General features: G+C 41.6%; 1 long non-coding RNA gene across 1 annotated transcript in view; it reads right to left on the reverse strand.

Annotated features, from left to right (window-relative positions):
- LOC128586490 (uncharacterized) overlaps nucleotides 1–20,738 on the reverse strand; it is a 58,771-nt gene extending 38,033 nt beyond the window's left edge. Inside the window, exon 1 of the long non-coding RNA XR_008380241.1 lies at nucleotides 20,463–20,738. This is a non-coding gene — a long non-coding RNA (uncharacterized LOC128586490). The remainder of the gene's footprint in view (nucleotides 1–20,462) is intronic.
- Nucleotides 20,739–22,367: the final 1,629 nt, after the last annotated feature.

Genomic DNA, 22,367 nt, shown 5'->3' on the forward strand with positions numbered 1-22,367 from the left:
TCAATTTATAATCGCCAAAATGTGGAAACAGCCTAAATGCCCACCAACCCAGGAATGGATTAACAAGCTGTGGTATATGTATACCATGGAATACTATTCAGCCATTAAAAAAAAATGGAGACTTTACGTCCTTTGTATTAACCTGGATGGACGTGGAAGACATTATTCTTAGTAAAGCATCACAAGAATGGAGAAGCATGAATCCTATGTACTCAATTTTGATATGAGGACAATTAATGACAATTATGGTTATGGGGGGGGACAGAAAGAGGGAAGGAGGGAGGTGGGTGGGGCCTTGGTGTGTGTCACACTTTATGGGGGCAAGACATGATTGCAAGAGGGACTTTACCTAACAATTGCAATCAGTGTAACCTGGCTTATTGTACCCTCAATGAATCCCCAACAATAAAAAAAAAAAAAAACAGAGTGGCTATATGGATTAGATTTTTTTCCTTCAGCCACTTGAACTCCCAGGCCAAGTGCATTTTTAGCTCCAAGTCAAAGGATGCCAGCTTCTTCCACAGGACACCACATCATCAAAGTTGGAGTCTTAGGGGCAGTGAGAAAATTATACAGGTTCCATTCCATCCTTGCAGGATCCCCATCTTCTCTTCCTATTTGTATGTCCTATAGACTTCTGGCTACAGTGCCAGAAACAGGAGAAACATCTTTACCTAGACCATTGAACTGGCTTAGTCAATTTTATAAAGCCAAATCCCTATAATAAAGCCCGCACGCATGCGCGCTAGTGTATCTCCAAGTGGTTCTGCTTCTCTAATTGGAGATTAACACAGAATAGAAGGTATACTTTTCCAAAACTGATGAAAAACATCAAAACACAGATCTTAAAAATTATGATAGATTCAATCCCTAAGCATGATAAATATAAAGAAGCATATATCATGGAAAAAATGCTGAAAACCTAAATGGTCTATTTTAAAAAGCAGAACATAACCAAATGGTGAAGATATGGAGCAACAGGGACTCTGATTCATTACTGGTTGGAATGCAAAATGATACAGCTACTTTGGAGGACAGTATGGCAGTTTCTTATATATCTAAACATACTCTTACCATCTGATCCAACAGTCATCCTCCTTGATATTTACCCAAATGAGTTAAAAACTTATGTCCACACAAAAACTTGTACATGAATATATAAAGGAATATTATCATAAAAATTGCCCAAACTTGGAAGCAACCAAGATGTCCTTCAGTAGGTGAATGCATAAATAAATTGTGGCACTATAAGCATCCAGATAATAGAATATTATTCAGCACTAAAAAGAAATGAGTTATCAAGCCATAAAAAGACAGAGAAGAAACTTCAATACATATCACTAAGTAAAGGAAGCTAACATGAAAAGGTGAAATGCTTTACAAGTCCAACTACCTGACATTGTGGAAAAGGCAAAATTATAGAGACAGTAACAAGATCAGTGGTTGTCAGAGGTTAGTGGGGATGGAGGGATGAATAGGCTGAGCAAAGAAAAAGTTTTAGGGCAGTAAAACAACTCTGCATGGTAATGGTGGGCACATGTCATTATACGTTTGCCAAAACATATAGAATGTACACCCCAAAGAGAACCCTAATGTAAGCTATGGACTTTGGGTTATAATGACATATCAATGTAGGTTTATCAGTTCTAAGTGCTAAATGTACTACTCTGATTTGGGTTGTGATAGTGGAGGAGGCTATGCATATGTTGGGGGCCAAGGGTAATGGGAATTCTGTACTTTCAACTCATTTTGCCATGAACATTAAACAGCTTTAAAAAATAAAATCAATTTTTTTAAGAGCAGCAGAATGGAGAAAGCATATTACCACCAAAAAAGCAATAATAAGGCTGACAACACACTCTATAATAGGAAAAATAGAAACCAACAGACAATAAAATGGTATTAGCAAAGGGCTAAAAATAAATACCACCAAACTCCAGAATTAGATCTGAATTCTATACCCAACAAAACTATCCATCAAAAATGAAAAATGAAAAGGATTCTGCTTGGGGATATAGAGAGCTGGATAGAACAATGCTCCCATATTAAAATGAAAAGGCTGAGCAATATAAAAGTTTATTACTTTCTGAAAACCATTAGAGAACTCAGGTTGAGGAGAAACCAAATGGCCCAAATTCTAAAGAAATATAGACCTTCAGGGAAAGATTAGCTGTAAGCACTGGTTTCTATGAGGTAGATACAAATGGACAATACTAGAAAGAGTTTAGGTAGCATAGTTAGTTGCTGGAAGCTGAGTGTGCACTGGCAAGTGTTAGAAGCCCCCAGGAATCAAAGAAATTGGGAGAATCTTTACCTTTTCCATGCTTTTTCTCTGTAGAGCTCCCACTGGACACTCACAAACATTGGAATGAGTCCTACCGACGTGTTCCTTGCAGCATAAAACTAGAGAGAAGGAGAGCAGGCTAAGTTGGAGGGGTGTGAAACTCCATCCATAGTCTACTCTTCTATCTTCTCTCTGAAATAAAAGCCTTAATCTTTAAAGGAAAGAGCAACAAACACCATTTTTCTTAGGGCACTAATGAAAATACATTTCCGGTGGTGGAAAAGAACTAGAAAAAAAATACCCTATCACTATGAGAAGGGTATATGCTGGGTCCAGAACTACATACGGCTAGGGACACTGAAAAAGCAACTTTCTGAGATGTAGAGACACACTGCCTGCCTAAAGTTTAGGTTCGATCAGAACAACAGAGAACACTCTCCTCAGGGCCCCACTACTGTCAGGCTAGCTAGCGTTGAAGAACATGCAATGTTTATAGAATCCTAGGGCAAGGATAAAAGAGGGATAAAGGCATATAAAGAGACTTTCTCTGAAAAAAAGAGAGGACCTAAAAATGACAATGAAACACACATTGTAGAAAAAAACCCTCTGGCAAATCTGTTCCCACTCTAAGCAGTAGATACCATTAGAGAAATTCGAAGTCTATGATATGTATGATAATAAACCTCTAATCCAGCCTCAATCCTAACTACCTTAATTCAAATCCTTGCACAAAAGGCATAGAAGAAAAAGAAAATGTGCTCATTCCAGCCTAAAAATCTATGCTGGGCACCCATAGCTCACTGGTTAGGATGCCAGCCACATACACCAGGATTGGCAGGTTCATACCCAGCCTGGGCCTGCTAAACAACAATGACAACTGCAACAAAAAATAGCCTGGCATTGTGGTGGGCATCTGTAGTCCCAGCTACTTGGGAGGCTGAGGGAAGAGAATTGCTTAAGCCCAAGAGTTAGAAGTTGCTGTGAGCTATGACGCCACAGCACCCTACCAAGGGCAACATAATGAGACTCTGTCTCAAAAAAAAAAAAAATTATGTAATATATGAAAAGGCAAGGAAACAAACACTCAAAGAGGCAAAGCAATCATGAGAACCAGACTGAACTACCATGCAGGATTCTGAACTATCTAATAGGAAATGTTAAATAACTCTGATTAGTATGTTAAAAGCTCTACTGGAGAAGGTAAACATATGCCAGATCAGATGGGCAGTCTTTAGTAGAAAGAATCAACTGCAAATACTAGAAATTTTTTTTTTTGAGAGTCTCACTTTGTCACCCTCAGTAGAGGGGCATGGCATCATAGCTCACAGCAACCTCAAATTCCTGGGCTGAAGCGATCCTCCTGCCTCAGCCTCTCGAGTAGATGGGACTACAGGCACCTGACACAAGACCCACCTATTTTTAGAGACGGGATCTCACTCTTTTGCTCAGGCTGGCCTCAAACTACTAAGCTCAAGAAATCCACCCACCTGGGCCTCCCAGAGTGTCAGGATTACAGGTGTGAGCCACCACACCTGGCCTAAATGCTAGAAATTTTTTAAAACAACAGCAAAACTACAACAGTAACAGAGATGAAGAATGTCTTCAATGGACATATCAGACTTGAACCAGGGGAAAGTGAACCAAGGATTCTAGATCAATAGAAATTACCCAAACTGACACACAAAGAGATAAGTGAGTACACATGCACACCCTTCATATACTGTTAGTCTGCACTGCTATAAAAGAATGCCTCAGACTGGGTAACTTATAAAGAAAAGAGATTTATTTGGCTCACAGTTCTGCAGACTGTACAAGAAGCATCCTGCCAGCATCTGCTTCTGGTGAGAAATTCAGGGAGCTTCCAATCAAATCAGATGAAAAAGGAGCAGGTGTGTCACAAGGAAGGCGAAGAAGCAAAGAGAGGTGAGGAGGTGCAAGTCTCCTTTAAACAACCAGCTCTCACATGAACTAATAAAGTGAGAACTCACTCATAATTGTGGGAAGAGCAGCAAACCATTCATGAAGGATCTGCCCCATGCCTCAAACACCTCTTAGCAGGCCCCACCTCCAACCTGGGGATAAAATTTCAACATGAGCTTTGGAGGGGCCTAACATCCAAACTGTACCTCATATCATGTTTAAACTGCTGAAAGCAAAAACAATGAGAAAACTTAAAGGCAGCCAGAGAAATAAGGCACATTACATACAGAGGAACAAAATAAGGATTAAACGGCCTTCTCATCAAAATTCACATAGACTAGCAGATAATGAGTGATGTCTTTCAAATGAGCAAAGAATAAAAAGCTGTCAAAGAGAATTCTCTACCCACAAAATTTAAAATGAAGGAGAAATAAAGATTTTTCTCCTGCAAACAAATAATGAGAGGAATTCAGAGCCAACAGATATGTTCTGTGAGAGTGTTAAATGAAGTTACTGAAGCAGAAGGAAGATGATACCAGACAGAAATTTGGACCTACACAAAGAAATTAAAGATACTAGAAATGGAATAAGTGAAGGTAAAGTGTTTCTTGTTTTTAAATTGTTCCAAAATATAGCTGATTGTCTAAAGAAAAAATAGCAGTCATGTATGTTTATCACATATAAAAAAGAAAATAAAGGGACAATAGTACCATGGAGAATGAAGAGAGGAATTGAGCATGTACTATTGTAACATCTTTACACTACATATGAGAGGGTGTAATATTATTTGAATGTAGACTTCTATTAAAGATGTGTATTTGAACCTTAAAGCCATTGCCAAAACCAATTTTAGGAGGTATTAATAATGTGAGTAGAGGAGAACAATGGAAGTTTTTAAATAGTCACTAAGCACAACAGAAGGCAAAAGGGGGGGGATTAAAAACAAAGGCAGATGGAATAAATTGAAAATAGCTAACAAGATATATTTTAATACAACCATATTGGTGATCATATTAAATGTGAACAGTCTAGTCACATCAGTTAGAAGAAAATTGACAACTTGAATAAAAAGCAAGACTTGACTACATGCTGTTTATGGGAAACTACCTTTAAATAAAAAGATGATAGGTTTCAAAAAAAAGATGAAAAAATATACCATGCAAATACTAAACAAAATGGAGTTGGGGTATCTATGTCAATTTCAGAAAAACGTAGACTTCAGAACAAGGAACATGACTAGTAGTAAAGAGGAACACTGTATAATGATACAGGTGTTGGTTCTCTAACAAGACAAAATCATTCTAAATATGCACCTGCCTAACATGGAGCTTCAAATTAAAAACAAACAAATGAAACAAAACCTGATTGAACTGAAAGAAGAAATAGACAAATTCACAATTATAGTTGGAGACTTAACTACTCTTTCAGAAATTGATAGTAAAAGTAAACATGAAAACTGTACAAATATTTTAATAGATCTCAATGCTATCAGTTAAATCGACCTAATTGACATTTATAGAATGCTCTGCTCAAAAGAAGAATATACATTGTTTTCAAGTACACAGAACATTCATCAAGATGATCATTTTCAGATCATAGAACAAAGTTTAACAAATTTAAAAGAATAGGAATCATACCCACCCAAAATGGTCTCAGACCATAACAGAATTAAGCTACAAATCGATCGCAGAAAGATTTCCAGAAAACTCCAAAATATTTGGAAGTAAACAATTCACTTCTACATTACATTACCCACGAGTCAAAAAGGAAGTCTTAAGGGAAACCAGAAAATATTCTCAACTGAATGAAAATAAAAATACAGCATATCAAAATTTGTGCAACAAAAACAGCATTTAAGGATAAGTTTATAGAATTAAATGCTTCATGAGGAAAGAAGAAAAGTTTCAAACCAATAAGTTAAGTTTCTACTTTATAAAACTAGAAAAGAAGAGCAAATTAAATCCAGTATAAGCAGAAAGAAAGAAATAATTAAGACCAGAAAAATCAATAAAATTGCAAACAAGAAATTGAAGAAATGAAGTAATGAGAGAGCTATTTTCAGACAAACAGAATCTGACAAGATTCATTAACACCAGACCCACACTAAAGGAAATTACTCCAACAATTCTTCAGATAGAAGCAAAATGATCCCTAATCCATCCTGAGCAAGATGGATTGGGAGACACCACCTCTACTAAAAACAGAAAAATGAGCCAGGCGTGGTGGTGGACACCTGTATCTCAGCTACTTGGGAGGCTGAGACAGGTGGATCACTTGAACCCAGGAGTTTGAGGCTGCAGTGAGTTAGGATGATGCCACTGCACTCTAGTCCAGATAATAGAGTGTAGCCCTGTGGCTCAGTGAGTAGGGTGCCAGCCCCATATACCAAGGGTGACGGGTTCAAACCTGGCCCCTGCCAAACTGCAACAACAACAAAAAAATAGCCGGGCATTGTAGCGGGTGCCTGTAGTCCCAGCTACTCAGGAGACTGAGGCAAGAGAATCGCCTAAGTTCAGGAGCTGGAGGTTGCTGTGAGCTTGTGACGCCACGGCACTCTACCGAGGGCAACAAAGTGAGACTCTGTCTCTAAAAAAAATAAAATAAATAAAAATAAATAAAAAGAAAGAAAGAAAGAAAAATGGAAAAAGAAAAGAAAAAATGGAAATAAGGAACTCAAATGAAAGCACATAGGTATAGTGTATTAGGTCTCCAATTGCTGCTATAACAAATTACCACAAGCAGTAGTGATTTAAAGCAACATAAATGTATTGTCTTACAGTTTTGAACATTAGTTCTGAAATGGGTCTTCCTGGACTAAAATTGAAGGGCTACATTTCTTTCTGAAAACTCTAGGTGAGAATATGTTTCCTGACTTTTCCAAATCTAGAGGTGACCTGCATTCCATGGATCATGGCCCTATTCCATCATCTTCAGTGCCAGCAACACTGGGCTGAGGCTGTCACACTGCCATTTCTCTGGTTCTCTTCTTTTGCCTCCCTGTTGGGCTAGTCCACAATAATCCAGAATAATCTCCCTATTTTAAGGTCAAATGATGAGTAGCTTTACTTCCTTCTGGAACCTTAAGTCCCCTTTGTCATACAATCTTACATTCTGATAGTTTTCAGAGATTAGGATGGAGCCATCTTGGCTGGGGTAGGGGAGAACCATTATTCTGTCTACCACATGCAGAAGGAAATGAAGAACAAGACAAAGGATGATTACGCAGGTAAATCTAAAAGAATGTTTTGTTTTGTTTTGTTTTGTTTGTTGAGACAGTCTCACTATGTTGCCCTTGGTATGGTACTGTGGCATCACAGCTCACAGCAACCTCAAACTCTTGGGCTTAAGTGATTGTCTTGCCTCAGCCTCTCAAATAGCTGGGACTACAGGCGCCCACCACAACATCTGGCTATTTTTTGTTGCAGTTGTCATTGTTGTTTAGCAGGCCCGGGCTGGGTTCAAAACCGCCACCCTCAGTGCATGTAGCCGACGCTGCAACCACTGTGCTACAGGCAGCAAGCCTAAAAGAATGTTGACTGTTAAAACAATAACAACAATGGTATTTCGTGAGGTTTAAATATAGCTAGAATTTTAGAGTTAAGTTACATGAAAAAACACCATAAAAGGCAGGCTTGGAATGAAATGAAATTAAAATTTTGTGAAGCTCTGCGCATTTTCCAGGATAAGATGCATGTGCAACTTTATATTAGATTTTAAGAAGGCAGTTCTGTTACAATCTCCAGGCCCTTGGCTAACCAGTAAGGGAACGTATAATTTAACAGCTCATGGAGAGGGGACATGGAATAATTTTTGAATGCCTAATTAATCCCCAAAAATGTGTGAGAAAGGTGATAAACAGTGGAACAAATAAACAGAAAACAAATTGTAAGATGACAGATTTCAGGTTGAAGAGCCCCGTCTAAGAAATATATGGCTCAGAAATTTTAAGTAAATTGCCTACAATCATAGGGTTTGTTAATGGCAAGGAGCAGAAACCAGTCCTGAACTCCCCCAACCAAACCCCCCTGTGCTGAGGCCTCGGCCGCCTGTCAAAACTCCCTGAGTTCCTCCATAGTCTCCTGCGATCTCTTGCTGATGGGACCCCCTTACCTCCAAGGCACCCACGTCTTTCTGGGGCTTCTCCAGGTGGAAGGAAGTTCTTTATCTCTAAAACTGCATGTCGTGGTCAAGTACAGGAGTGTCTGCTAAGATTTAAGGCCATAAGCAAACATCTGTCGCTGAACCCTTCTGTAGTGGCAGCTGAGGTGGCTGTCCTGGCGCAGCAGAGGCGCATGAGAATGGATCTCACGGAACAGATCACACCCTGGAGTAACTGTTACCAGGCGCAGACAGAATCCATTTTGCACTCAGAAACATCCCACACACAGCCACGAATCCTCGCATTAGTGCCAATTAATTTAAGGTAGTGCCAACTCAAAGAGGTGCTGAATTTGTTCTCAGGGATAAAAGTGGGAGTGGGGGAGGTGCGGATAGAGAAAGAAAAAAATACGGTTTTACCTGCTAACCTACTAAATGCGAACATCTATAGGAGGGTCCCCTGGCTTAATGACTTTGTTTTTTGTTTCTTTGTTTGTTTTTATTTCAGATTAATATGTTAAGAATGAGTGACACCTGCCCCTGCCACTTTCTTCAATAGGATATTTTACTTTCATCATCTGAACCACAACAAGCAAGCAGAACAGAGATTGGGGCAAGAAGCAACACTGCCGATGTTGCAGGGAGGAGCAGAGTGGAGCAGGCTTCTCCCACATGAGTCTCGGCGTGGCTTACTGTATTTCAGCCCAGGCAAAATCTGAACACTCGCTTCCCCCTTCCAAATGTATCCAGGCCCACGTGTGGGGTGAGGCACACATGGGGTGAGGCAATCGAGGTATGGTGCAGCAAACAAATCTCTCCTAACGCTTGGTTCTTTAAATCTCCATAAGCTTGGGCTTTTTGTTTCTCAACAGTCTTCACTTCTCACAGTCTTGGCTTCAGGAGAGCCGTCCCACAACCTTTGTATCCTGCACGGTTCTTTAGTTTTTGTTCCACATTTACTGTGTCTCTACAAGAAATCCTTGACCACAATGCCTTCTCCGCCATACAAATTGAGAAGTCCAGGAAGAGGCAGCCTCCAGCTGGGCCTTCCTTTCCTGGACACCACCCCGGGCCACTGGTGGTATTTGCAGTTCAGCTCAATCAGCGCAGGTTGAAGCCTACTCCATCCCAGATACTGCTGGGAGGTGAGATGACAAAAGTGGCTAAGACCTGCCCCTGGCCCCAAGTAGCTCTCAGTTCAGGAGGAAAGGCAGATCTGTAAGCAGATGTTGCAGTGGTGACGAAGGTTCAACTTGCATAGGGCTGCTCCATTCAGAGATTGTAGTTGTTGGCAACACCACCTGTCTGTTGAGTTGAGTAAACGATCCTGATGAACACCAGCTTACATGCTGCTCCTCTGCTTCTGCTGGAAACCATTTCAAATAACAACTAGAACTCTCACCCACTGCTGGTGGGAAGACAAGATGGTGGGGCCAATTGCAAAATGGTTTTGCAGTTTCTTTCAAAGTTAGATATACCCAAAGTGTCCAACTTTTTTTCTTTTCTGCTGCACATTGGAAGAAGAGTTGTCTTGGGCAACACATTAAATGCACAAACACTCATGAAAGCTGATGAGCAAAGAAAAGAAGGTCCACACATACTTTTCATGATAGCCAACACCATAGATAAGCAAAATAGGCTTCAAGTAATCCGCATGTGACCCAATAGACTGCAAGTTGGACACCCCTGATTACACTTACCATGTGATCCAGCAATTCACCTACCCAACAGAAATGAAAACTTATAGCCATACAAACAAGTATATTTAAATGTTTGTAGCAGCTGTGTTCATTGTTGCTAAAACTAGAAACAACTCAGATGTCCACCAATCACCGCTTAGACAAATTACAGTACACTCAGGACATACGACCTGGGGGAAAGAAGACACATTCACATAGACAATTTCAAGAAAAAAATATTAAAGTGTATGAACTCTTTTAGGTTTTAAATTCTTTGGGATTCAAGAGCTAAATGAATATTTTAGAGTTTGTTCCTAAATGCTGAATACAATAATTTTATTTGTTTATTTATTTATTGGGAACCAGAACAGCAGCCAGAGAACAACCAATAGTACAGGTAAACTTGTTATACCCAAAGGGAGTGCAATAGAGAAACGCCAGCACACTGAGTCCAAATGAAGCAAGGGTCCTTTATTGATTGATCGTCAGGGCCGAGAGCGGGCTCACACCTCAAAGTCTCTCAACCCCTCGAAGCAGGGGATGGAAACCTTTTATAAGGGGCTTTCGGTAGGGAAGAAAGAGTCCTTAATGTAAGCCGAATTTGACAAGAGCCAACACCTAGTAAGCGGAGTCCTTAAAACAGGAAGCTGGGGTTTTGCAGTTATTACTAGACTGCTTCAGCTGAGCTTCCTATCTTAAAGGGGGTGTGTTGAAAGCCCCCAGCAAGATGCAGTTGGGGCATAATAAACTCAGCTGGATGACGGTGGCTCCCTTTATGACTGATGTGATGGATACTGTTCTCCTAAAACATATCACAGACCCACATACTGATGGGCTAATTTTAAGGAGGCCAGACCAGAGTCTACCAAATTACGCTAACAGAATTAATTCATACTATAGTATTAATATAATACTAATACTGAGTGTCTTAGAAAAAGCCCCAATTGGGTTGACTTCCAGGTCTTTTCTTCTGTAAATACAATATCAATGCCAGCAAAGTCTCAAGGCCTCAGGAGGCCTGTACCAAGGGCTTTTACCTCCCTTTTTCTGTAATCAATACAGTTTCAAGCAAAAGTCAATCCAGACTACTGGAATATGGATTTTTTTCCCAAATGTCTGAATAACCCTGGATTATTCTGCTGGCGCTGCCTGCTTGGTCTTGAGAGATAGATATAGAGGGGTTTTCCATAGACTCAGTCTGGCAAGTGTCCAGGTAGGGGGAAGGATGGATGGTTCTAGATCCTTTTCTTCCCTTCTTGCAGAAGAGAAATAGGAGTTTTGAGGATTCAATTATTTGAGGTGCTGGTGGGCAGGTGACTCCGTGTTCTTCAACTAAATCATAAAGCAATAAACTAGTACATTATTTAAACAAAGGGACTCTGACAAAGGAAATGTTGAGATATGACCATTCTCCCATGCAGCAGGACCTAAGTAGCTTTGGAAAAGATTCATAGATCTTGGTGTAATTTGAATAAGAATGATGACTGTTTATTTTCCTTGAGCTCAAAAGAATCCCAAAAAGAACTGTGAGACAGTAATAGCAGAGCATCTTGAGAGTTTTTCAAGGATCTCCAATAACATCAAACAATTGCTTATGTTGCTATCAACACTTGAATGAGAACAAAACATAAAGAAATAAAAGTTTTAGGAAAGGACTTTGAGTCCATAGCCAGAAAATATTCTGATTAATTTTTCATCATTTTATATTTAAACAACCAGACGATTTAAAAGCACATTATTTTAAGTGTCATCATAGTTTTGCAAGTGAAAGATGTACTTTTAAACAGAAAATCTGCATTTAACAGTAAGAATGAAAAATAACATCCTTGGTGAGGTTATTTTCCCGAAAAATGTGCATGTTTTTACAGTAGAGATTTAACCTAGAATAAAGACCAGAATCAACTTTTGAAGTATGTGTGTAGTTAGAATGGTTTAAGAGTATTAATCATCCCCCCAAATCAGCCTTCCCGTAGGGGGGCTGAAAGTTGAAATGCCACAATAGATATTCTATTCCTTTGTTTTTTATCTATACCATGGACTCCAGCTGATTTTTCAAAGTCCATGAGGAAAGTGATCCATTAAACCTGGGATTGCAGAAAGTGGCTCCTGAGTTCCCATGTCCCCAGACTCCATCCTTTCAGACACTGATAACCGATCACATTACACCTCCCACTGAACCCAGGTGAGGCTTCACCTCAGTGCTCAGGGCAGCCATTTTCATTTGTCTGGAATTGCCCTAATTTTCTGTCATTTACAGCAGTCATTCAATAAACATTTGTTGTAATCCACTATGCCAGGCAGGGTGCTCAAATGATTCCCTGAGAAGAAATTAAAGAAGAGTAGAGAAATATACTAAGGGCAACAAAAACAAAACAAATTCTATCCTACCTTTTTGTTCTACAATTTTGCCAAGAATTGGAGACAGCAAAGGTGTAGATTGTGCCAATTTCTGCAGGAACGTGAAGACATAAATTCTAACCACAGAGTGGAATAACAACCAGCAGTAAAAATAACCACAGCTATTCACTGCAATGTGAATGAAACTTAGAACGTGATGAGTGATTAAAAGAAAAAACTGGGAAGAAAAGAAGTGCTAGTCCCAGAAGACCAAAAGAGAAATATAGAGGGGAAATGGGGGGGAGCACTTAAGTCACCATAAGTTATTATTATGTCAATGTTCTATTTATTGGCTTGGGTGGTAAATCTTCAGGTATCCACTATATTACAGTAAATAATAAGACCCATGCGTGGATTAATATTGCAAATGTGTCATAAGACAAGGATTATGGTTACTCTAATTCTGTGCACTGAGGTCCCTTCTAGGAGAGAAAGGGTACATTGCACCAACTTTGTCAAGAAAGCCAGACCAAGGTTCATAAAAGCTACTGCCTACAGGCTCCTCCAACCCAGCATTAGGAATCCACCTCACCACAAGAATTTTATAGGATAGAATCGTACAAGGACAGACAAGAGAAAGGGCAGAAAGGCCAATGCATGAAGTTCAAGTTATTAGCATGAAAAAAATACTAGAAGCCAAAAAATCTTCAGCAAGTTTGATGAATTAATTCACGTTACTCGTATTTTCTTTACTTTTGGAGGGAACTGAGAGCACCCTAAGGAGCACTTTAGTTCTGAAACTGCTAGAGTAAATAAAAGAAATGTTATATAACTCACTTCTAAAAGAACAAGAGAACCATATTAACAGATTGACAGTATTCATAGGTTAATTAGAAAATCTGTTGGTGCTGTTAAGAAACGTGGCATATTTTAATTTAGATTGACGTGCCTCAAGATATAGGTATAAGTGATGCTCATTCAGTAATAGTGAGATGTCACAGGGTCTGTGAGAGACTGATGTCTAGAAAGCGCTTACAGTCAAGCTGTATATAAAATGTGTTCTGGATTGTGACGGATGTTTTCTAATCCAAGCTATGTCTTTGAAAAAGCGTTCAGGATGTGAAATTGATGCACTCTTGAGATCAAAGAGAAGAGTTAAAAGAAAAGGGTTACTCAGCCTATCTGAAATCGGTTTAAAAGGAATCATCTGACCAGGTTTGTACTGTGGCTAACATTTTAAATATGGGGACAGCGGCTGTAAGGATAGGGTTAGAAAAGTCCTCTCAATGATTTATTATGTTATCTATTAGACTGAATTCTAAAGAGTCAGATAAAAGAATAGATTCTTGGCAGAAGCACCAAAAACATTTCTATGCAGACACTCAAAAGCCAAAAGATGGCTTTCGGAAATAGTTGAATCTTCTTCTAGAGATTTTACCCTCACTCAGTCCTCACAACTCAGTAAGATGAAAGCTCTTCTGACCTGCAATTTCAGAAGTTAGAGAGATTCAGTCACCGTTCTAAGTCATATAACTAAGGAGAAGCACAGCTAAGACTGAAGCGGATGTACCTGACCCAAGGCCTGGGTCCACCATCATCAGGCCGACATGGCTTACGGGTCCGAGCTGCCTCGGGAGGGAGATTCCAGGATCGGGTGCCGCTACTGCACTAGGCAGGAAAAGGAGCCCTGGCTTGGACACTCAGTCTGGGGACTTTCACCGGAACCCTTGCTGCATCACTGCGGCCACTGCCTTCTGTGGAGCGTGGTGTCCCCAGGTTTGAGGTCTCTCTGGTTCAGTCTCTTGGAGAAAGGATGTTTATCTGCTGAGAGGTATGCTTGCTTCACTGTGGGGAAAGGAAGGGATCTGAGGTGGGGGTGGGGGAGTTCTAATTGCTTCACAGACTCAACCGATCTTTCTGGTTTTGCCACCACCTACACCTCCAGGAGGTTACGGGTAACTCCAATTCCTGAGGCCTCCCAGGGGTGTGGCTCGATTCCACCAGCATCTGGGGTCCTTCCTGGCCAGCTTAGGTTGTAGCTTTCTCTCTTCTGCAAAATCAGTGACCACTATTCATCTGATTTAGAGCTTCCCCAGTGTGGGTGCTTACAGTGAGAATGCTCCCCTGTTCTCTTTGTTCTTGTAGAGCTCCATCTTTTTTATTCCTTTATTATCAATTTGATTCTATTTTTGGAGGAAGTAGCAATGAACATATTTGTTCAATCCACCATGTTTCACTGGCTCTTCTAAAACAGACATTTCTTCATGGACAAGAATCATTTGTGTTTAAGCCCATATGTGAGTTAAGAGTTTTATACAAAGTCTACTTTCACTCCACAAAATATTAAAACTTGCAAGCTCTAATTATAAATAGGTGAGCTGTGTCCTCACAGTGCGAATATGGCCACCTGCAATTATATGGTCCCTTTTCAAACACAGAGAAAGAAGATTAAGAAAACCCAATCCCAGCCATCTTCACTGTACCTGCCTCCAGTCACAAGGTCATCATTTGTGGCACGAGCTACATCATTTTTCACAAAGTTCGGCCACTATTATTTTAGGGTGAGACTATGAAATGGTACAGCCTAATAAATGCCATTGCCAGAGTTCTGGACACTTTGTAACTTCTAAATTTTGGAACTGTAAATTAGAAGAATAATATATCACTTGTAAAAGGAATGGATGGAATTTCTTTCCTTAAGTACCAAAGCCAAGTTAACCAAGCCAATTGTCTGGGTTGTGTTCCTGTAACCCAGAGGGACTATGTAGCTGATTTGGGACATTCACTGGCAGTCACTTCACTTGACCCGTCCCTGGCATGAGCAGTAAGACAATGGGCAAGAAGAGGCTCAACAATGGTCACAAAGCCTAACGCCCTGGCTTTCCCCTCATACCAACAGGAAAATAAAACAACAAAAGCAATTTCACAAGCCACTATGTTCGTCGCTCAGTCCCATGGTAGGAGACCCTGGGAGAACCTTGTCCTGAGAGTGTCTTGAGACCCTCTTTGTCAACTTACCATGTCACAATTCTTCCTTCATTTGAAATTATAAGGTCTATGTCATTCTATTTCCTAAAGAAAATCTATATAAATTACAATAAAGAATAGGAATAAAATGTGAAGACATTCTGCAAATTTTTAACCACAGTCTCTCTCATCCTAAGATATTACACATGCTTGCTACTTTGCAATATTTTCACTACAGAGTAGAAAAAGCCCACCTCTCAGAGTCACATAGAAAGAAGGAAGAGTCCCAGTGGAATTTCATCAACATCAGTCATCTTAGATAAAAAAGAAGTGAGCAAAGATGCTCCACATCATACTTCATTAGGAATCTGCAAAATAAAGCAACAATGGGTTACTACTGTATGCCTATTAAAACCAGACTAAAACACCAAATACTGGCAAAGATTCAGTGTAATAAAAAACTCTGATTCATTGCTGGGGGAATACAAAATGGTATGGCTCCTTTGGAAGACAATGCAGTTTCTGATAGAGATTAACATGCTCTTTCCATGTGATCCAGCCATCATGCTCCTTGGTATTTACTCAAATGAACCAAAAACTAGTGTTCACATAAAACCCTACAACAGACATTTATAGCAACTTTATTCATAATTGCCAAAACTTGGAGCAACCAAGGTGTCCTTCAGTAGATGAATGGATAAATTTGGTACATCCAAATAATGGGATATTATTCAAAACTGAAAGAAATGAGCTATCAAGCCTTGAAAAGACATGGAGGAAACTTAAATTCATATTGCTAATGATCATATATACTATGCGACTCCAACAACATGTATATGACATTTCTGGAAAAGGCAAAATGATGAGAACAGTAAAAAGATCAGTGTTTTCCAGGCCTTGGGGTGTGGGGGGGATAAATAGGCAGAATGCAGAGAATTGTTCAAGGCAGTGAAGCCACTTAATGTGATACCATAATGGTGGATACACGTCATATATTTGTCCAAACCCACAGAGTGTACACCAGAGGGCCTGAGCTGTGGTGTAAACTAAGGACTTAGAATGATAACAATGTGTCAACGTAGGTTCCTTGATTCTAACAAATGTACCATTGTTAATGGTTACAAGGCATTGATAATGGGGGCCCATGGGAATCTCTGTACTTTTTGTTCAATTTTGCTGTGAAACTGAATCTGTTCTAAAAAACAAAGTCTATTTAAGAATAAATAAATAAATAAGTTCATCTCATCATGGGGAAGCAGTGATCCGTTTCTATCCATAGGACTTGATTGAGCTCTGTCTCCTTTTCCTCCCCTTCTCCTGGGGAGGGAGGTCATCACTGTGCACACTTTTTAAAAGAGAAGAAAGAGAGAAAGGAAGAAGGGAAGGAAAGGGGAAGAGGAAGGGAGAAGAAACCCTATTCACAGAGAGCCGAGAAACCAGGAAGGGGTGATAACTGATTTTTGTTACTGTTTATCCTTGAACAACATGGGCTTAACCGTGCAAGTCACTTACTTATGGATTTTTTTTTCAGTAATGTTTATACCAAGTGAGCCTCCCTTCTACCTCCAACACCTCGGCCACACCTGAAGTGGCAAAAATAGCCCCTCTAATTCCTCCTCCTCAGCCTGCGAACTTCTAGACTAGAAGATAAAGGCCGTTATGATGACCCACTCCCACTTAATGAATGAATGAATGAGCAATAAACTACAAACCTGTTCACAGCCCTAACGACAAATGAAATGGTCAAACGTAACAGGACAGCCATCATGTCATCAGCACTTCAGAGGTGTGATTTCTGTCAACGCTCTCTGCCACAGGCACCATAAAGAAGCATCCATCACCCAGACTCCAAAAATCCTCGCAAAGCCATTTACTGATGACTCTTAAAGATTCTCCGAAGGGGGTCTTCATGTTAATAAATGAAGAGAACTTCTCCTAAAACCCATGTTTCTTCTCTGGGTGTCATGACACTGCCTGGTGTCACCCCAGCCTCTCCCCTCACCCACCCTCCTCCTCCCCTCTCACTCTGCCTCTCCTTCTGGTTTTCCTAATCTTCTCTCTTCACAGAGCAGTGACCTCATACTCTCATAAATTACTGTAGAGCATTACATTCACCCTCTTATTGGTGCCACCAGCATCCTAGATTTGTCCCCTCACCCCTTCTCTGATCAGCTGAAGAGGTTCAGAGGTTTGTAAGAAAGAACATTCCCAAAGGCAACACAGGCACAGGCGCTCCGAATTCTTTGAAATGAGTGGTTCATCCCTGTGGCTGGTCAAAACAAGACGAGACAAAACAAGACTCATTTTCAGGCCCTGGCCCTCTCTGGAGGTTTCCTGACCTTTCCCCCATCCACCCTCCTGACAACCAGGCTTCTCTTTCCATGTCAGCTTCACCAGCTGCACTCATTAGGATGCCTCCGCAGTCCCTCCCAGTCTGTTCCAGTGTGCAAGTTTCTTCCCTCTGGGAGACCAGAAGGTCCTTGAGGGCATGGGTTGCTCCTCATGCTGCGTACATCTCGCTTTTGCTTTTTAATATCTTTTGCTTTGTCCTGTCTTCCGATTCCTTCCACAGTGACTCTCCACACACAGTCTCTGACCCACAATGGTTCTACTTAACTTGATTTCTCAGCTTTACAGTGGTGGGAAAGTGATATGCTCGCAGCAGAAACCCTACTTCACTTCGCGCACCCACGCGACCCTCCTTGTTTTCACTTTCTGTGTAGTATTCAATAAATTTGCATGAGAAATTATTATAAAATAGGCTTTGTGTTAGATGATTTTGCCCAACTGCGAGCTAATGTAAGTGTTCTGGGCATGTGTAAAACAGGCTAGGCTAAGCTATGATGTCCAGTGGGGTAGGTGTAGTGAATGTGCTTTTTGCTTAGATTTCCATCTTACAATGGGTTTATTGGGACATAACCTCGGTTGAAAATTGAGGAGCATCTGTATTTGCAGATTAGGGGCTGGATAAATATTTGATAATTTCCAAAAGAGCTTCAGGTAACACTTCTGCCTTTCTTTTCCAAAAAGAGTCTGCCTGGGGAGTAAAAAGCCAACCAAGTCATCTCTGAATACAAAGGACAACTGTGCATGTAAATATATGATAGGAATAGTCATTCAGACATGAAATTGATCCTGGAGGACTCATAAAATAAACTGTAGGCGATCTGAACATCCCCTGTGGATTAGCAGCCAATTAATTCTACTGACACCATACAAGGAATGGTTTATGTTAAAGCAGGTTGTGAAGGAAAGCGATGGTAAGTCATTTCCCATTATCTGCCTTCCTAATGCGAGAAGAGTGTCTGGCTACCAGGCCAGATTTGGAACCATGACTGTGCCCTGTTATCACCGGATAAACCCCAGCTGGACAGGATGATGCCTGAGGAGTCCAGAGTCAGAGAATTTGTCTTTTCCCTCTGGCCCCCAAAATACCTGAGAAAGAGCTACCACGGGAGGAGGAGGAGGCAACCAGTATGGTGGAAAGGAAGAACTTAGCAGGGGGTTCAGGCTCATTAGTATGGAATGGTGCAAAATAGTCAAATGCAAGAAAGTAGGTCAGTGAGAAAGAAAAGAGAGTCTCCCAGAGAAAATCCCACATGCTCTTCACCCTGGCACAGAGATTCCTGCAAGTGGAAGGGAAGTGCAGGGCTGTTGCTGTTGCTGTTTCACCGCACACATGCTCTGAAATGCAAATCGGCAGCAAATCGCCCGGCGGGCCGCAAGAGCCCCCAACTCGCAGCCTTGGAGCCCTGTCAAGCACAGTTCACGCGGAGCAGAATTAATGCTGTAAACGGGAGGCAAAGTTCACTTGTGAGCAACTCTCTAATGGGCAATTACCTCTTCTCTTTGCTTTCATTCCTTTTTCCTTTTTTTTCCCTCCCTCACATTAAGGCATAGTAGGCATGGAGCATATGAAGGAGACTGCAGTTTTATTTAGTCTGGCTAAGAAGGCAGCTTTTATGCCTTTTCTGAGGTGTGTATAATTACAGGTGCAGTTAATGTGCTTAAGAGCTTAGGGGAAGCAATTGTATATGAAAAGATAACTTCCTAACAGACAGCTTTATTACAGCCAGCCAGGAGCCTCTCAGCTCCGGAATTATGCACACTTCTCCGCACTTCCCGTCCCTCTTGTCCTAGCCGTGCTTAGCCCTGGAACGATGCTGTCAGCTGTGGAAATGTTTGACCGGGAGTTCAGCTAGGCCCCAAGAACTGTGCTGGTGCATCACGTGTGTCCTCCAACCTCATGGGGCTCACCAAAAAAGAGCAGCCCCGAGAACAGCAGGCTGCGGCCCGAGAGCCTCCCAGCCAGCACCTTACTGGAGGAGACAGCAGGCAGCCACATGTCAGGGATTAAGGACATAGAGGAGACACTCCATGTGTGAGCCATTTTCAAATGAAGATGAGACTGGAGGCATCGCAGCCACCTTAGCTGTGAACAGCGGCATCAGCAGAGCCGGAGCAGAGAAGAGCACATGGACCCCGAGGAGCATCTCCCCGCCCAGGGGCAACTGGGCCACATGTGGGAAAAAGTCGAGATCTCATTAAGGAAATGCAACGTGGCTCTGTTCTTTTCACAGGACTGATACAGGAATCAAGTCAGATGGAAGAAAAAAACGAGAAGGTGACGAAGAGCCAGGAAGAGGGAGGGGGGAAAATGAGAGTAGAGAACCGACCTACTGACACAGTCTCCTCTCCGGCCATCCCTCCCTCTCTCACACACGGCCATGCCCGCAGAGGTGTGCCAAACAGCCACATGCCTGGGACAGGACACGGGGACACTGAGACACAAAGGTAAACAGAGAAAGGCTCCAAAGGCAACCATCTTTTGCCCTTTGAAGCCTGAGACAGACTGACTGAGCTTTTTCCCCCTACCCTTTGTGTTTTTGTGAATGTATGCACAATTAATATCATCTCTTGGTACTTCACTGCATGTTCTGGCTAAAACAGAGCTACGAACACACTGTCCCTGTCTGTACCGGTTGTTAACAGTTACAGAGAAGCAAGTCTAGGGCCAAGTCCTAGACTAGATGTGTAGTTTATAGCCCACATTTCCCAGTGTTTTCTCACAGTTACTCTCTTTAACCTTCCGAAGAGGCAGAAACAGAGCCTAGCTATTGACTTATCTTTTGAATCTGTTACCTTGTCACTCCCTTACCCAAGACCCTTTGACGTACCTTTTAATCTGAATCCCTTCTCCAAAAAATCCTTGTTTTCACAGAGAATCCAGCATTTCCACCTTCAGTAGCAGCATCCTCGTTATACTTTTTCTACTCCCAAAATATTGTGTTTCTTGAGGGTTGTGGAAAAAAAAGATCTGAGATGATGCTGTGCACTTTGCTGAACCCAGAGCTGCAGAGGAACCAAGGACTCTGTCTTTTTGCTTTTCCTTTTGAGCTTGTAGATTCACCCTCAATGCCACCTCATGGTCCAAAGTGGCTACTGGACCTCAATCATCACGTTGCTCCAAGTAAAATGAGGATTCTGTTATTTAGGAAGAAGAGAAAATTGGATGTTGAGAAGTAAGGGATTAAATCATGTTTTATACAGAGCTTAAATGAAATATTTTCATTCATTAGACAAACGTTTGTCTTCTGCAGGAGCCACACCTGCACTCAGGGAGCCCTCCCATCCTGCCCTGACAGATGCTGGTGGCTATTCGGAGCAGCCTGTCCTGGAGATATGCCAGCAGGCCGGGCAGCCATGTCTCACATCTCAGTATTCTCTCAGCAGACATTCCAGCTAGTTCCTGTGTCCCCAAATTCCAGGGGATGTGCGTCAAGCCTTCTGAGTGATTTTCTGGAAGCCCCCCTCCAACATAACCTGACGAAGTCCCCCATGGCAGGAGAGGACACAGCACACATCCCCACTGTGAGCCTGTGGCCTCCACAGTAGCTTTGTACTGTATTTTCCAGAATTCTCTTCCAAGTATGGTTCTGGGTGAGGCTTGGCCACATAGATATTTTGCACAAGATATAGAAGGCAGAGTGGAGCATTTTATGTCCTGAAGGCAGGCCACCTGCTGGCTACACTGCTGCCCCACTGCGAAGAGGTGGGGCAGTACCCACACACCACCTCCCTAGTTCCCATCACATCCCGTGGGGGTGCAGGCCCATGTGTGCCCCCAACATCTCTTGTGGGTCACACATGGTGCTGAGCTGCTGCAGACAGTCAGGGGCAGGTTCTAACTTGTTCTCTCAGGTTCCAATTATCCTTATAGGTCCCAGTTCACCTGACAGGTTTCATCTTCTTCTTGCTCTCCTCCACGCCCACCACTCCTCTCTACTCCGGTCTAGCTGACCCTCAGGCCCCATAGCAAATGCAGAGATAGCAGCCCGCCCCAGTGCCCCCCAGCCACCTCCTGCCCAACCCTGCAACAAGTCCCTTCTTGCATATAGGCCGTGGTGGCCCCAGTTCTCTGACCAGACACCCCCTGATGAATTCTCCATTCCTCATACAGAGCTTGACACGGGTGGGCAATGGGCTGGTGCTGGCAGAACCCAGGTCTTCATACTCCCCTTCTCAAGCTCTACCTGGTTGGTTAGTGTTTCACTGCGGAATGTGGTTACACAGGACAACTCATGCTTGCTCTCAGCCTTTGGGCATCAGCAGAAAGTCAGAGACTGGAAGAATTGTATTTAGCATGCTGTCATATGTGATCACGGAGAGAAGATAGATTAGATAGACAGACGGATAGGTAGACTAATAGATAGAAAGGGTTTAACAATAAATATGCTTGAGCTTCTCCACCAGACTGTCCTAAGAGCACAGGCCACGGGGCTATTTTAAAAGTCAAAGACTATAATAGTGAGGCCCATCCCATTGCAAATTCCTAGGGCTCAGATGTTATTAATGGAAATATGAGATAACACCACTTTCTGTTAATCCCCCATTATGTTGAGTAATAGTGATAGCATTAAATGTCCTAAATACAATTCACCACACTTTAAATATCATTTTTAATTTAAACAGATGGAGTTCAGACTTTGAATGATTTCTTACCAATATGTTAGCTTTTATAGATATTTACTCATTTTTAAAAATTATGATTAATAAATTTAAGAGTCTTTTATAGGTAACAA

This window comes from Nycticebus coucang, chromosome 5, assembly GCF_027406575.1.
Source record: "Nycticebus coucang isolate mNycCou1 chromosome 5, mNycCou1.pri, whole genome shotgun sequence".
NCBI classification, from domain to species: Eukaryota; Metazoa; Chordata; class Mammalia; order Primates; family Lorisidae; genus Nycticebus; species Nycticebus coucang.